Source organism: Pteropus vampyrus, unplaced genomic scaffold, assembly GCF_000151845.1.
Source record: "Pteropus vampyrus isolate Shadow unplaced genomic scaffold, Pvam_2.0 Scaffold408, whole genome shotgun sequence".
NCBI lineage: Eukaryota > Metazoa > Chordata > Mammalia > Chiroptera > Pteropodidae > Pteropus > Pteropus vampyrus.
Genome location: NW_011889189.1, coordinates 37,926 through 50,984, shown reverse-complemented (window position 1 = coordinate 50,984; position 13,059 = coordinate 37,926). Strand labels below are relative to the sequence as shown.

At 32.1% G+C, this 13,059-nt stretch overlaps 1 pseudogene; it reads right to left on the bottom strand.

Moving 5' to 3' along the window:
* Positions 1-11,676, bottom strand: part of LOC105305984 — a 19,074-nt pseudogene extending 7,398 nt beyond the window's left edge.
* Positions 11,677-13,059: the final 1,383 nt, after the last annotated feature.

Sequence of the window (13,059 nt, the reverse complement as noted above, 5' to 3'; positions counted from 1 at the left end):
TTTGGGGTGTAAAAACCATTTAATGTAGTATATACATCTTCAAACTGAGCTGAGAAATGACACTTTTGGGGCTAGTTTGTAGCTGTAAGTAAAAAAACAACATTTCCTTGATCATTAATTTACTTGTGTATCAAGATAAGGCACGTACTCCCAACACAAAAACAGTAAAAAGGTAAAAATTTTTTACTAACATGATATTTGGATGTTTTCTATGAATTGGAAGTCATGTTTTTCTCCATCATGACATTGACTGGTGATGACTAAACTTTCATTTTTATAAACAAGATTAAAATTTTGATGTAATATTTGTTTTAATCTTAGAAATACTAACTACTATCTTTTCCTTGATAAAATTTTTCCAGAATGACTTTTTATGGTAATTGCTACATCTTTTTAAATAATCATATTCCTTCTTTGTATCTGCAGAATTACTTTTTCAACTTTATCAAAATATTTCATGTGACTTGCTATTATAGCTCCTAGATTCTGCTTTTTCTTAGGTTTAAGTTTAGTTAGTTTTCACAGAGTATGTTCTATAGAAAATTCAAACCTTTTTCCACTTTCCTAAAGTATCCTCTAGAATATAATTTCAGATATATTCTGTCATAAATTTCATCATTAATTTGTGTAATAGTTGCTTTCATCAATAGATTCCTATGTGCTAGGCACCATTCCAAGCACTGTAAATGTATTATAATATCTAATCTTCATATCGATGCTTAAATGTGCAAATAATTATTATTTGAAGTGAAATATCTTTAAAATGTCACACAATTACCAATTTTCAGAGCCTCCATTTTATCTCAGTCCTCTGTCTCCACAGTCTTTATCCCTAATACTCTGCTAATTAATAAGGAAAGAAAACCAGAGGTAGAGTCAATTTTACTTGAACATTTCTTGTCTTTCCTGCCTTCATTTCTTGACCTATGTGAACATGCCATTTCTCTCTGATCCTGGACCAGACAGCCTCTGACATTAGTTTTCTCTGTCCATACTGTGTCATCACTGATGTAATTAATTTTTACATAATAAAGCACTCCATATGGTTGATTGAATCTTGGTATGTAAGGCATCTGGCCTAAAATCAAACCAACACAGCTCTTACTTGGTTGATATGATGACTGCATCAGTCCATCTATCATCCATCTTGACAGAGGTCATAGTTATTAAGAGCTGAAATAAAAAAATAGTTAAATAGTAATATGAATTTAAAAAATGATACCATTAAGAATAAAGTTTACATTGATGATTTTATATTTCTTCTATTTATTTTGAAATACTATATGTATAAAGAAAATCTAATACTAGGTTAGATTTTAATACTAATACTAATTTTAAGACATAATACTAATGTTAACCAATGCACATACTTACATCTCAATAGAATGTGAATTATTCTTCTCAGTGATTCTTTCACTTGCCCTTGATCATTTTTCCTTTCCATTTGCCACACATTTCCAAGTAGTCTATTTCAAATTAGCTTGGTTTAGGTGTCTACTATGTGATTGACATGCACTTAGAGACTGGGAATGCAAATTTGAAGAGACATGTTCTCTGACTTTAAGGAGCTTACATCTGCAGGGGTTGGGGCAGTTGTATAGGTCAACAAGAGAAACACAGAATATAGTTGCCTTAACTGAGGTGAGTAGAGAGTAGTGTTGAAATATAAGAATAATCCCTCATTAATCTGCCTAGAGGTTCTGGGAAGAATTTTAAAAGGATTTGAATGGAGACTGCAAGTTTATATGGATGTTTTCTAGAAGGAGTGTGTGTGCACGTGTGTATGTGTGTTGAGGGTTGGCACTCACATGGGGACAGTTTAACAAAATGTTTGAAGAGCAAAACTGTGAGCAGTAGGGCCATTTGAAGGATAAACTTGTAAAAAATTTTGGAAACACAGCTTTATCAATAGCAGCTGATGACAACTCTTATTCATAGGTATTATTGAGTAGTACTCTCTCAATTTTTACATTTCCACTGCCAACATAAAATCTCTCCACTGAAAGCTTCTCTCTCATAGCAAGACTTGCCCCATTTTCTTCTGTGTGTTGGCAATCCTTTGCCTTTGGATCTCACTATAGATCCCCATCATTGCATTTCTGCTGCCCTAGTCATCATCCTCATTTCTTTAGCATACTGCTGTTCACTGTTTGTTTGTTTTTTTTTTTTAATTCAATCTACATACATATTTATGCCTCGCATACTAAAATATAAAAATATAATACTCACTACCACATCTGTATTTTCTTTTTGTCTGACTTCTTATTTCTCATTTTTCCTTCTCAATAAAGCTTCTTGAAAGACTATAATCACTGCTTTAAATTCCTCATCATCTTCACTATTCACTCATCATAAGTAAGTTAGCATCCTACTATTCGTAATTTCTGCTTTCACACAACCAATAAAAATGTCCAAGCTCATGAACAATTCTTTCAATATTTCAGGATTCCTCTACTGTTTCATTCTGCCACTACACCATTCTTGAAATGATCTTCTCTCTTCATTTCCCTTATATCTCTGAGGATCCTTAATCACTTGGAATGACTAAGTCACTATTCTTTCACCACTTTTTAAACTAGCTACATTTCAGAACTCCCTAAGTCACCCAACCTGTATGGACTTCCTCTGGCTGCTTACTTCACAAAGTGCACAGATCTCCCAGAGCAAAGTGGTATGCCCATTCTTGTAGACCGTATTCCCAGGACTCTGGACTTTGAGCCTTGAACAGAGTCTTTCTACTTTTAATCAATTATCCTGTCCACTGTAATACCCGACACAGAGAAAAAATACAAAATGTCTTACTTCAGCATAAAAACTAAAGTATTTTTCTGGAGCACATTTTGATCTGGAAAAGGGATAGAAATGTTGTTGAAGAAAAAAAAAATGAAAAAATGACAACCCATTATTCAGTTATATACTGTTAAGCAGGAGACAATTCGAAGAAAGCAGATTATATCTTAACATTTAATTGCACTAAATGAAATCCGTATGGTCTTTTTACCTCTATCCGGGATGTTAGAAAAGCATAGTTTGAAAAGTATTATTTGAGTCTTGCAGGAAAAAGGAGACATTTCCATCAATATGTAGGCAAGTTCAAAATGCAAAGAGACTTTTATATTTACCATGAAGCTTAATCTTCATCCTGTAAAACTTGTAATTTCTGTCAGTGGCTGGGTCAGAAACTCTCATAAATTATGTAACGAAAATGTTTTAAATTCCAAATGTTAATAAACTTTTATTTAGACTGAGATTTTAAAAAGTTTATTAATTCATGTTTCATTAAAGAAATGAATTTCAGATGCAGAAACATGATACTTAATTTGTAGATCATGACAAAGAATAGTCAATTATATACTATAAAGTGAATTTTCTAACATATCACATTTACCAGTTCTACCCAAACACCAACCGCCACTAAGGATATAAAATAAGCCCCTTCTTAATGATTCTGGCTCTTGTTTTGGCACATATATATGAACAGGAATGTTGTTAAATGTTGCATCTCTCACGGTTACTTTTTCATCTGATATTGGCGGAATACATTGAAAGCTTTCTAAAAACATTACAGATTCCATGTAGTGGTTTAGTCCCAACATTTCAGCAAGCTAGGCTTAAAATAAAACACACATGTGCACACATACCTCCTAAGTGTCAAAATGTTTTTGAATAAAGAAATGCAAATTAATATTCAATATGACCCAAAGAGACTTAATTACTTTTTTTTTCGGAAAAATCAGCCATGATAGCACCAGAAGATATAGAAATTCAGATGCCGAATTGCGATAAGTGAGACCAATCCTCGTTTATTCACTCATTCAATAAGAATATTATTATAGAATATATAATTCTGTGCTAAATGCTGTAAATACCCCCACAGAATCAGGCAAACTTCTCATCCTCAAAAAAAATCAGAGCCACATGGAAGATCTAAGTTATAAAATGATGTCCTTCTATAAATAAGAGTAAAATTTGAGGGAATAGTTGTACAGATGTTGGGTAGTGCAAAGGTTTTTAACTTGTATTAGAATTGAGATTCGAAAGGCAAATAGAGTTTAGAAGGAAATCTGAGTAGAAAGCCTTTTTATTAAATAAGATTAAATAAACTCAGCCTGGAGGAAAAAATAATATGTGGTCATAGAGAAGAGCAGGTATTTGCTACCCCTGTATTTCCAGAGTCCATGAAGATGAATGAGAGGAAAGAGTCCTTAAGAGAAGTTTAATAAAAATAAACATGTATTAAAGAAAACTCAGAAACTATGGTAGAAATATTGATAAATTTAGTTAGGTTAATATTAAGAATTTATAGTCACAATATTCTTCACAACTCTACTAATCAAAATGTCTTATAAAGTGATTGAAAAGACAAGCCACAGTGTGGCTAATGCTATTTGCAATACATTTAAATAAGAAAATACTAGTATCTAGCATACACAACAAACTCATTAAAACAAGAAATAGACCAATAATGCAATAGACAAAGTGGACCGAAGACTTCATGACTTCAAGACTTCAATTGTTTCATAAAAGGCCTAGAATGACCGAGGCCCCAAGGAAGAAAAATACTAATTTTTCAAGTGTATAATTCTAAAAGAATAAGTATAAAATAGGATGGTAGAATAAGCACTACTTTAATTTTTGTTCATTTCTCCATATTTTATTAAAATGATGGTAAAAGAGAAATCTGAAGACAATAATGTTAAGGAAGAGAAATGTACATATTCATTAAAAAAATGCATGTAACCAGGAAAAAATACAGACATTCCATAATGGCAAAAAGGTCAGTTCTTTAATAGACATAGCAGTCCTACGTGAGTATGCATGTAGTAACAGCTTCATAATACAGAAAGCTGAAAAAACTGAATAGAGAAATTGAAATATTTAAAACTGTTAGTTGGAGATCAACACTCTTATTAACTGATTCAGCAAGTAAACAGAAAAACAGTAAGCATATAGAAGATTTGTAAAACACTATCAAACCAACAGATTTGGGGCAAAAAAATTTCAAGTTAAAAAAGACTGAAATTGTACAGAATACAGTCTGTCCATCATACAATTCAAATAAAAATCAGAATCATAATAATTTATGGAAAATCCCCAAATATTTGGAAATTAAATAATATACTTTTAAATAATTCATTGGTCAGGGAAGAGACATCACTGGGGAAACAAAACAATATTTAGAACCGAATAAAAATAAAACCATAGTATATCAAAATTTGTAGAGTAGAGATGAAACATTGATTGGAGGAAAATTTATAGCTTTAAGCATATGTATTAGAAGAGAGGAAAGGTAAGTGATCTAAGCTTCCTCCGTTAATACCTTAGAAATAGAAGAGTGAATTAACCCCAAAGTATGGAGGAAAGAAAGAATAAAGGGAAAAAAACCCTGAAATCAATAAAATGGGAAATAGAAAAACAAAATTAAACATTGATTCTTTGAAAAGAAACTAGTTAAATTACTTAGAAAAAAAGGAAATACAATTTACCAATATCAGAAATAAATGAAAGAACATCACTTTAGATGCTCAGATCTACAGGCAAAGTGTACAACTGTCAGTGTGTGCTCTCAGATCAGTTGGCCTGGCCACCCAGCATGTGTTCAAATGTCTAAATGGGGCAGTGCAGTCCACAGTGGGGCCCAGATGGGTTGGCTGGCGCTGGCACTGAGACCTGAGAGAAAGGAGAGGATCTTCAAGGACACAGCCTAGAGACTGTCATGGGAAGCTGGCTCATTTCATTCACTCTAAGATGCCACGAACATTAAATCTCCTGTCTGAGCACTGGAACAGAAACTGGGTATTCAACCTGTTAAACGGTCAGCAAATTATTACAAAAAAAGTACACACATAGACATTGCAATAAAGCATAGTATAAGTTAAAGAATTCATTAAATAAGTCTTTTTGAAAACGGCATCATTGCAAAGCAAATAATCACAGGCTTTGAAATAGAAAATATAAATTTAAAGATTGTTATATTTGTTAGAAAATACCACTATCATATGTAGCTTTGGATGAAACAATTATTAAATGAGAAAGGCATTTAAATTATTTTTCTTTTTAATTGAAGATAGAGGACTAGAACTAGAATGCAAAAATAAAATGAATTGCATGCAAATAATTAAGCTAACTTCAGTTTCTTATACAACTTCCACAAGTTGTGGTAATGTCAAAGGAAATGTTAAAATTCTATTGTGTAAATGTACATTTAAAATTAAATTCAGACTTACATGAAACTAATTTGTATGAAGAGTTAAATCTTTTTCTAAAGAGTTAAATTTTCTTTTCTAAAAAAATTTGTCATTTCCTTGTAGAGCCTCTCCTTTTTCTTCTAAAAAGATTTCATACAAATAAAACATTTCATTCTATCAAGAATAATCATTTCTAGATATATTGAAATTTATATTTTGAAATAATTGATCAGAAATGATGTATCCCAATGTTGTTACAGTCAATAAAATGCTCTTCACAGCTCTTACAGTTGTATTAGCAAAATGATCCTTCTCAAATTTAAGATTATTAAAATTAATTTCAACCTTGCATTTGCAAAGATTGACTAATTTCACTTTCACTTTTAATTATATAAATTGAAAATAAAGTTGCTAAAAGTATAGATTTTGATGAGCTAATAAATGAATTTACAAAAAAGCCAGCCAGAAAAATCTTATAATCAATGAAAACATTAATATTATTATTCATTGTATTATATAAAATTACATCAACATATATTTTTGCAACTTGTAACTTGTTATTCACATGCCCTATAACCCCTATTATATTTCATAAGTAATACAAATTTTTTAAAAGAAAAAACATTACGTTTTAATATCTTTACACTTTTCCTCCTGCCTTTTGAACAAGCAGTCTCATATTTTTAGTTTACACTAGACTACAAATTATGTAGCCAGCTCTGATATGCATGTCGATATGCAGATCTTGGGTGATATAGGCACACATATCAGGAGCTAGACTATTATGATGCTTCCCTATGGAGTATATAAGCTAGTATATACGTATTGTGAACAGTGTATCTGTAAAAAAAATAACAAAGCTGGCAATTCCAAAGATAAAGACATTCAATGATTTTTAGCCTTATGCAAGCATTCCCAGACTTGGCAAATGGTAGCAGTAGCATGACTCAGCTTAAAGCGCTAACTGTGGGGGAGAAAGTTTCTGTTTCCTGAGCCTCTTAGGCAGAGTCTATATCTCCCCCAGGAATAGCTTTAGTGTCTGGGCATGAAGTTAGCAGACCAATTGTCCCTTTCCCGTTCCACAACCACTCTTACTTTCCACAACAGAATACTTTTTGTGCTATTTTTATGTAAAACTGGAAGGAGGATAAGAATATATATCTTTTATTACTTGTATTTGTTATTGGTATTACTTGTGTAAAAACTCACAAGGATGGATTATAAGAAGTTAATAAAACTGATGCTCTTCTGAGGACTGGGTTAAGAATAGGATGGATAAAGATAAAAATTGGAGCAAATGTCTGTTCAGGTCCCCTGCCTATTTTTAATTGGATTTTTTTTATTGTTGAGTTACATGAGTTCTTTGTATATTTTTTATATTAACCCCTTATTAGAGGTATTGTTTGCAAATATCCTCTCCCATTCAGTTGGTTACCTCTTTGTCTTGTTGATGGTTTCTTTTGTTGTGCAGAAGACTTTTAGTTTGATATAGTCCCATTCATTTATTTTGCTTTTACTTCTCTCACCTTTGAGGTCAGATTCACAAAATCTTCTTTAAGACCAAGGTCCATAAGATTTGTGCCTATGTTTTCTTCTATGCAATTTATTGTTTCAAGTCTTATATTTAGGTATTTGATCCATTTTGAGTTAATTTTGGTGTATGATGACAGATAGCAGTCTAGTTTCATTCTTTTGCACGTGGCTTTCCAATTCTCCCAGCACCATTTCTTGAAGAGGTTTCCTATTCTCCAGTATATATTTTTGGCTCTTTTGTCAAGAATCATTTGTCCACATATACGGAGGGTTATTTCTGGACTCTCAATTCTGTTCCATTAGTCTGTGTGTTTGTCTGTCTGCCAATACCACGCTGTTTTGATTATTATCACTTTGTAGTATAATTCGAAGTCAGGCAAAGTGATCCCTCTGGCCTTGCTCTTTTTTCTCAGGAATGTTTTGGCTATTCGGAGTCTTTTATGATTCCACACAAATCTGATGATTTTTTTTTCTCTATTTCTTTAAAAAATGCCATTGGGATTTTGATTGGGATGGCATTAAATCTGTTCACTGTTTTAGGTAATAAGGTCATTTTTACCTTTAACATGGAATATCTTTACATTTCTTTGTTCTTATTCAATTCCTTTTAATAATGTGTCATAGTTTTCAGTGTATAGTCCTTCAGATGCTTTGTTGAGTTTATTCCTAGCTATTTTATTTTTTTGTTGTTGTTGTAATTGCAAAAAAAATGTGTGGGTTTTTTTCATTTCCTTTTCTGAAAATTCATTGTTAGTGTATAGGAATGCTACGGTTTTTTGTACATTGATTTGGTATCCTGAAAATTTTCTGTATTTGTTTCCAAAAGTTTTTTAGTGCAGTCTTTAGGGTTTTCTATATAGAGAATCATGTCATCTGTAATAAGTGACAATTGGACTTCTTCATTCCCACTTTGGATGCCTTTTATTTCTTTCACTTGCCTAATTACTCTAGCTAGGACTTCCAACATTCTATTAAATAAGAGTGGTGATAGTGAGCAGCCTTGTCTTATTCCTGATCTTGGAGGGAAGATTTTACAAATGGCCAATAGACATATGAAAAGATGCTCAACTTTACTAGCTATTAGGGAAATGCAAATCAAAACCAAAATGAGATAACATCTTACAGCTGTTAGAATGGCTATCATCAATAGGACAAGTAATAACAAGTATTGGAAAGATTGTGGGGGGAAAAGGATCTCAATTTAAATTACATTCCCATTGCTGGGAATACTATGGAAGACAAATTTAAGAATAGAATTACCATGAGACCCAGCAATCCCTCTTCTGGGTATTTACTCCCCAAATTTGAAAACACTTATCTGTAAAGATATATGCACCCTGGTGTTCATTGTAGCACTATTCAAGGTGGCTAAGACATGGAAACAACCAAAGTGCCTTTTGGTAGATAATTGGATCAAGAAGATGTGGTGCATGTACAGAATGGAATATTAGTCATAAGAAGAGATGAAATACTGCCATTTGTGACAAAATGAATGGATCTTGAGATTATCGTGCTAACCAAAATAAATCAGAAAAAGTTGAGAATCATATGATTTTACCTATATGTGGGATATAACTCTGAAATCAACAAGTGAACAAGGCAACACAGAGACTCTTGGACATAGACGACAGTTTAATGGTTACCAGAGGGAAGAGGGGAAGCGGGGAGGTAGTTAAGGGTAAAGGGGTTAAAATACATGGTGATGGAGGAAGTTTAACTTTGAGTGAACACACAATGCAATATCATGATGTATTATTGAATTGTATCCTTGAAGCCTATATAATTTTATTAACCAATGTCATCCCAATACATTTAAAAAAAAATGAGAGCAGATATCTCCGTGTATACTTTTTATATTGCTTTGATTTTTGAACTATATAAACGTATTACTATTCAAAAAAGTAAAATTTATTTAGAACTATTTTGAAAAAAAAACGGAGTGGGCAACATAAATAGGTAGTGAGCTTTCCATTTCTGGAAATGTGCATGTTGAGATCAAAGGTTTTTTCTCATCTGAACTCTAGCAGTTTCCAATGTCTCAAATCCACCAAACAATCTTTGCTGATTACAGTTAAAAATTTAGATGGATAGATGGAAGATAGATAGACAGAGGAAGTGAGAGAAGTGAGACAGGAGAAAAGAGAGAGAGAAGGTTAATTTTGTAGTGAGAGAGAGGAAATAAACTGGATCAGGTTCTCAGTGAGGCAGTCATAACAGGGATAAGAGTGCAGCATTCTTCCACTGACGCTAACCACACCTCTCACACTCTTTATGAGGCATTTTTCAGTCAGGCAACTTAGAGTATATTTTTATGAAAACTTAAACTCGCATGTCTACAGCATATACTCCAAATCCAATAGTAATGCTAAATGTAGTTACCTGTAAAGTAGCTCAACATGACTTCTAAATTTTGTATGAAAATTTAAAACCGCACACAAATAAATAAAAGTTTAAAAAATTTTGCTTGTTTTTGTTTTTGTTTTTATTTGTTTGTTTTTTACTTTACTGCTACTGAAATAAATCATTTTAGAAATATAACCTAAATGCCACATTGGTAATATTTTTAGTAGTCTGTTTTGAGATAATTCAGAAATATAATAAAGAAGCCAGCAAAATTTGATAATAGGAAGCCAAAGGCATGTAAAATTAGAAAAAAAAAAACCCTAGAGTTCTAGAAAATTTGCCCTTCTTAGTTAATGAATAATTTCACTTACCAAACATGATGCTGTTAACAGCATTCAACAGCATTATTTTCCATGATTCCTCAACATTATCTGGGAGTGGTATATAAATGTAATATACTGTGAGGACTCCCAATATCACAAAGTAAAAGGATTTTTTTTCCCCATAATGTAACTCTTCTATTTCTTCAGCAAGACGGTATAAGACTATTTCAATGCCTGCAACTAAGTAGATGTTGGGCAAGCCAAACCAGAATGATTGTCTAACTTCTCAGCCATAGTTTCCTCATTAGCCCTACAGACTTCATATGGTAACTATTAACAAATAGTGTTGCTGATAAAAGCTCAAGTACCAGCATGCGCTTTGTAAAAGAGAACTCTCTCCTCTGGCAAAATTCTATCAAATCTGTCAACATTGTATATCTTCAGGTAGTCACTGGACAAATATTCGTGAAACACTGACTTGGAGAAGAGTATATTAATTCTCAAATATTCTGGAAAATATAGTAGAAGCAAATTCACGCTAAAGAGAGGAAAGTAAAAGTATTTAAATATAGGCTTTGGAATATTTTAATGGTATATCCTTAGTTTTGTTATATCTTTATTAAAAGCCAAAAATTATATGCAAATTGAATGTCTTAAGTGCTATGTAGTGATTGAAATAGTTTGGAATGAATAATGAAAAAGCTTGTTGCAAGCATTGCTTCGAATTGTCTTAGAAATATCCACCATTTGGTAGACTGAAGAAAGATAAAGGAACTTGTAAAATAAAAGGCTCTGAAGTAGACTTTGTGATTTCAATTTTTAAAGTTTGTTTCTCAGTTTAATATATAACTTCTGGATCTTTCAATTTTTATCTTGGTCAACATATAACCTTGATTAATATGTTGTTAAACAACTCTGCTGAATCGTATGAAAAATGTAGACAGCTTAGGTATGTTCTTAAGCTAATTCTGCTGACTTTAATGTATGATATTTTTTGTCACTGTTCTACTTTCCTAGGAAAGCAAGGAAAATAATTTGGGTATCCACCTTTTTCTATGTTGTCAAGAGAATTCCTGCATAAAGGATAAATGGTATAAACGGAAAATTTTCAACTGAAAGTGGTACTCCCCCAGAAGAGAATGAAAATTTAATGTTATGTTTTACTACAACACTCCTGACACTAATGCTTTTAGAAATCCATGACCTTTAAGAAACCGACCTGAATCCAACTGAACTATATCCCGACTAATGATCAATAGGACTTGATTTAATCTATTGTGTACAGGCATAGAGATTCATCTGTACTACATGGATAGTTAGTTTTTAATAATTACCACAGTAAATTTGGATCCTGTCTCTTTTAGTATTTAAAATGTTTTCTTTTCCAACTCAGGAAAAGACTCAGTGAATTTCTTGTCTGGTGCATATACTCCGCTTGGCAATTAACTCAGCGTTAGGTAGATATTTTCATAGGATTTACCTATCAGCATATTGGATATTATTCTTTTTAAGAATAGATGCTTTGCATTCCTCAATAATATGAAGTCTGTTTGCACTCTTCAGCAAGATAAAGTTCACAAATGATTGAAATACTGTATGATTTTGACTGTTGGAACTTTGAGCCTGAATATTCAATCCTTTGCTTCCCTTTTCCTCAAATATTCTCAAAAGTGTTGCATTCTCACTATCTTTTTAACCTTTCCTTGTTTCCTGTTATTTTTTGTAAATAGCTTTGGTGAGGTTGCATTTATGTGCAATAAAATTCATCAGTTCAAAATGCAGAGTTCGAGTTTGACAAATGGATACACTATTATAACAACCACTAAAGTTAATTCCCTACCTGAACCTACAGCAGAAAGCAACCACTTATTTGCTTTCTGTCCTGATAGTTTTGCCTTTTCCAGAAGTCACATATAAATGGAATCATGTGGTATGTATTCTTTTTTATTTGGCTTCTCTGTATTACGCTTTTGAAAATCACCTACATTGTTGCATGTACAGGTGGTTGCATGTTGTCATATATATTAGTACTCATTCCTTTACATCATTCAGTAGTATTTCATCACATAAATATCAAAATGTGTTTATCTGTTTACCAGGTGATGAATAGTTGGATGGTTTCCAGTTTTGACCATAATAACTAAAACTGTTTTGAACATAGATACAAATACGTGAGAGGGAGTATGTGTTTTTATATATTTTTTGGAAATGGAATTTCTGGGTCATATTTAGCATTATAAGGTATGGATAAAATGCATTTATTAATGATTAACAATGTTGATTTTTTTCATGTACTTCTTGGCCATCCAAATATCTTTTTGAATGAGGTAGCCGCTCATATATTGCATCCAGTTTTTTCCTTGTATAGTTTGTCTTCTTGTTATAGATGTTTTTTTATGTACTCTAAACTCAAATTCATCATCACATATATATTTCATGAATATTTTCTCTTAGTCTGTGTCTTGTCTTTTCATTGTCTAATAGTGTCTTTCAAAGAATAAAAGGCTTAAATTTTTATAAAGCCCAATTTATCTATTTTTCTTTTATATCTGGTGCCTTTTTCTGTCCCATGCACTAAGAAATAGTTGCCTAACAAAAGCTCACAAAGATTTTTCTCTTTTGTTTTGTCCTAGAAATTTAAAATTTAGTTTTTTTATATATAACTGATTAAT